The following is a 5,000-nucleotide window of genomic DNA, read 5'->3' on the forward strand; positions in this document are numbered from 1 at the left end:
GTCTATCTCTCCATTCCATCTCACTCCTCATCCGCTCATCTGTTCCTCTGTCTTCACTCTTTCATGGCCCAGAGTGATTCATTGCAGGGGTTCCACCGGGACACTAGTTGTCACTGTTGGTCTCTGCTGCTCTGTTTCTCTTGCAGGTGCTGCTGCTGATTGTGTGAGGTGTGTGGATAGCCACCAGGCTACAGCAACTAATTCAAACGGGAGCATCTCCAGCATCTTCCCATGACTTTCTCATTCATTCATCATCCCCATGTTTATTTGCATGTATCTGCCTGGGCTTAATTGTTAGCTAAAGACCTTTAAAACTTACTGTTGAGGTAGCATAACTTCTTATGCCAGTCGTCCTTTTCTTTTATGGTGGCGACATGATCTCTGAGGCTCATAATAAATGTCAAATTCAGAAGGAAACACGTACGCCGTGAGCTTAATTCCATTACGAGACAGCGTTCACTTTTCAGCACCACCAGCATGGACCACTGCTTCCGCTGGCCGCCTGTTGCAGCCAATAGCGGCATGGGTCATCATAGCTCACTAACTAGCTAATTTAAAATGTTTTTAAAATGAATGCTACCACTGCATAGTATATCGAAATATTAAACTAATCAATGTAGATTTTCGTTCAGTTATTTCGCTTTTTTTTTCAATTAATAGGCTATGGCAAAAATTGGTCGGGACTATTTTATATCTCTTGAATATTGGTCGTGACATGTCACGACCGTCCCCACCCAAATCTACGCCCATGGATTAGGGGAATCGATTCAGGGCAGGTGGAGGCCAGCCTTTATAAAGCACGTCTGTCTGTCTGTCTGTCTGTCTGTCTGTCTCTGCTTGCTTGCCCGCCTGTGAGAGCCAACCAAGGCCTGCATTGTAGTGGGCTGTAGGTTTTGGCTGAGGCAGTTCTCCTCTCTCTCTCTCCCTTTCTCCAGCTCTTTCTGGTTTTGATAGTGCAAAATAAAAGACATGTCAACTTTTGCTCTCTTGTCTGTCCCTTTTTTGTGTCATGGTTTAGAGCCAGGCTGTGACAACTCAACCATGTTCTTCCTCTCCCTCTCTCCTTTTCCCTCTTTCCTAATCTCCTCTCCATCTTTTTGTCATCCCTCCTTCCCTCTCTCCTCATACCTTCCTCTATCAACCCTCCTCACTCCTATTCTATTTATTTCTTCCCCACCCATCTCCATCCTTTCCTCTGTATCTTCCCTCCTTCCCTCTCTCTCCGTTCTTTATCTCCTGCAGCATTATTCTACCTTTCCGTCTTTTGCCTACTTCTACAGGCTGGCTTTGCATGACAGTGTCATTTAGGTCCTTCATGTCTTCTTTCATACTGCCGTGTGTGTGTGTGTGTGTGTGTGTGTGTGTGTGTGTGTGTGTGTGTGTGTGTGTGTGTGTGTGTGTGTGTGTGTGTGTGTGTGTGTGTGTGTGTGTGTGTGTGTGTGTGTGTGTGTGTGTGTGTGTGTGTGTGTGTGTGTGTGTGTGTGTGAGAGAGAGATAGTGCATGTGTGTCTAGGACAGGCATATACACAAATGGAAATATGTATTTGAAAAAAGATGATATCCAAAAAGGGAATTTGTTTGTATGTAAGCACAAGATTGCATCTCCCTCTCTCTCTCTCTCTCTCTCTCTCTCTCTCTCTCTCTCTCTCTCTCTCTCTCTCTCTCTCTCTCTCTCTCTCTCTCTCTCTCTCTCTCTCTCTCTCTCTCTGAAAGGCACAACATAAAAAGTGAAACAGAGTGCTGGGCAATGGAAAGATGATTTTCATAAGGCTTTCTGTTTACATGTGAGCTTTGGAGTGCCATTCTGTGTGAGATTACATATCTCTCTGCCTCTCTTTATGTCATAACGGTTTGTTTTGGCGCGTGTCTGTGGGAGTGTGGAAGGATAGCATCACAAACTTTGAATGTGCAGATAACACATACACTGAAGAAAATGTAGATACGTACCAGTGGCTGGGAATGAAAGGAGTTGTATTTCTATCAGTATGTGTACGGTAAGTGTGTGACTGAGAGATTAGAGCTTTATTACTGTATGTAGGGAGGCGTATGTGTGCCTGCGTGTTGTGAATAGTGTGTGTCAGATATTGTGTATAGACTTGATGTGATATATTTATGCGTGAGGGATTGTGTGTGTACTGCAGGGCCGCTGACAGCTTTTGCCAGGACCAGGACAACTTCATCTGAATGGGCCACCCATCCAATTTATAGGCGCGACCGTATACAATTCGGGCCCCTCTTCTTCCTGGGCCTGGGACAACTGACCCCATTTGTCTCACCCTGTCGGCTTCCCTGTGTGTGTGTGTGTGTGTGTGTGTGTGTGTGTGTGTGTGTGTGTGTGTGTGTGTGTGTGTGTGTGTGTGTGTGTGTGTGTCTGTGTCTGTGTCTGTGTCTGTGTGTGTGTAGGTGATGAGTAAATAGCAACTGGCGAGGGGGTAAATCCCTGCTGGCCATCCAGCCAATCCCCTGGCATTTTACCAGCTTTCACTCAAGCCCTGTCTGCTCTTCACCAAATTAAAAAAAACACACACACATGCACGAACGAACAAACACAAGCACGCATGCAGACAGGCACACGCACACACACGCGTACGCGCACTCGCACACACACACGCACACACACACACAATCCAGTCTCACTGTCCAATATATAATGCACATTTTTAGGCCGCAGTATACAGTGTTCCCTCTAGGACAATTTTGCATTTGATTGAATGAACAGCATAAAACACCATGATGAACATGTTACTCAGGAAAGCATAATTTACAGAACAAACTCAGTCAAAGTCAAAACACTATTATTATACATATGATATGAGACATTAAAGGATCGTTTTTGATTTTGCATCCCTCTCCCATGGAGGTTAAGGATGACCGTGTCTCTACAGTGAGTCTGCACATGCTATTTCATGCTGAATGCTGTTTCAGCTACAGCAATACACAATACAGATTTCTTTACAAAGCAACCACTCACTACTAACCACGTTTTAGCCTAGACGTGTTTGTGTGGACTGTGGAGGCTCTCTTTCATTTCTACCATGGTCAATATTTTACGTTTTAAACTGCCCTGTGTGGGTCACTCGTGTTCAAAATCCCTAGTCCATATTTTAATGGGGCAGTGTATGTTAGGCTATCTGACAAAAAAAACCTGACAAACACGAAGCAAAGCTTCATATTATCTTTTAACAGCGCACCCAAACAGTTATCAGCAATGCATATGTCTTTAGAGACTAGTTGTAACAGGCTTAATGGGCAAAAAGAGGAGGAGACAGAAGCGGTGTGCGTGAGTGCACGTCAGCCTCCACAGAGGAGGGAGAAAAATCTGCCCGATATTGGTCTTCAACACCTTAGTTTAAACTTCTCAAATTAAAAAAGCAGCATAAAGTGTAGATAACACAATCAACAGGTGCCTAGATGGCAATGATTCGCTACTCTAGTCACTCCACAAGCTACACAAGGTGCCACATGCCCAAAGCTGGTAGCCTATTTTTCCAGGTAGCACTCAGCATAATGAAAAATAACAACGATGCGATGCTGGTTTTGAAAATAATTCGGCTAGCAGCAAATGCTAGTGCACATGTTGGGAGAAGAAATTCCCTTAGTAGGCCTAACATGCTCCTCCTGCATTAAGAAATGTATATTCTGAATGTGTTCGTCATCGTTTTCAGCAAGCCTGTCGTTGTCATCAGAACCTGATCTTTTCACTGAAACATGCTGTATGGTTGCAACTCGATTGCAACTCGGATTTTTAAAAAATCGCGTTGCGATGTCATCTGGCCGGGGCCTTATCTGGCCCGCGTGATCATTTCAAATGTGTATTGCAGTTGTCCCACATACCCTACACCATTAATGTATAGCGTAACACAAATTGAACGTGAAATTTGCAGTGTCACAGGATGTGCAGACAAATTTTAGTGAGTATGAACATGAGTATGAAGTGCATGCACTTTTTTTTAGTTCATTTTTAAAAAATAATGTTGAGTTCGATCCGCAACTTCATTCCAAATTTTGATTTTGGCCTTTGGTCAATTTGAGATTGACACCCCTGTTCTAGGGTAAAGGCTTGTGCACCTTGCAAAGATAGACATGATCAAAGCGCAACGCTGTTGTTTCCAGCAAATAGAGAACTAGGGTGGGCGTAAGGGTGTGAAAAATCACAATGCAAGGGCAGTTTGTTTTTAGACGGGTGAACAAGAGGTCACGGTGGCCAAAAGGGTTGAAGAAGAGGTCACATATACTTTTATTTTATTTGATAAGGATTATATGACACATGTAACCTACAATTGAAACAAATTATAACCATGAGGGTATGTTTCATCTGTAGCCCTGGGACAAGAATTGTCGTTGAAAAGGAAGATGATTGGAATTAATGATAAAAAAAGATATATATAATGCTATGATGGGGACACAACACAAGAGCCATAAAATTCACACAATGTTGCCCTGTTTTTAACCATTTTTTAAGACCTGATTTCAAAAGTACAGTATGTGCATGAGTGCATGATTGAGGAGATCAAAGAGTTGCAACCAGCAGCACTTGTACTACAAAGTCAGTATTTTTTCTAACCAACTGTGCCGGGGAACACAAGTGTGCTGGTATATCATAAAAATCATGACTGTATATTGTTTATTTAGGCATTGGACTGTTATTAAATTATATAATGACTGTACATTATTCATTAGGCATTGGGGGTGTTATTTTTCTTATTCCAAACATTTACTTTGGTTATTTTGTTGTTATTCTTATTTTTCATGTACTTTTACTTTTGTTAACATTTATAATTGATGATGTACCATGGCATCTTCTTTGAAAAGGTGTGCCTTGGCCCAAGAAAAGCTGAAAGCTTCTGTACTAATAACATGTCTATAAACATAAGTTAGATGAAATAAGTTCGATGACGAAGATGTAAATAAATAATCATGACAATAATCATGACATCATGGACACTGACACTGATTGGCTGAGGAAATGGAACATGCTTATGCTAGAAGGGTCTGAGAGG

Source organism: Engraulis encrasicolus, chromosome 6 (assembly GCF_034702125.1).
Source record: "Engraulis encrasicolus isolate BLACKSEA-1 chromosome 6, IST_EnEncr_1.0, whole genome shotgun sequence".
Classification (NCBI taxonomy): Eukaryota; Metazoa; Chordata; class Actinopteri; order Clupeiformes; family Engraulidae; genus Engraulis; species Engraulis encrasicolus.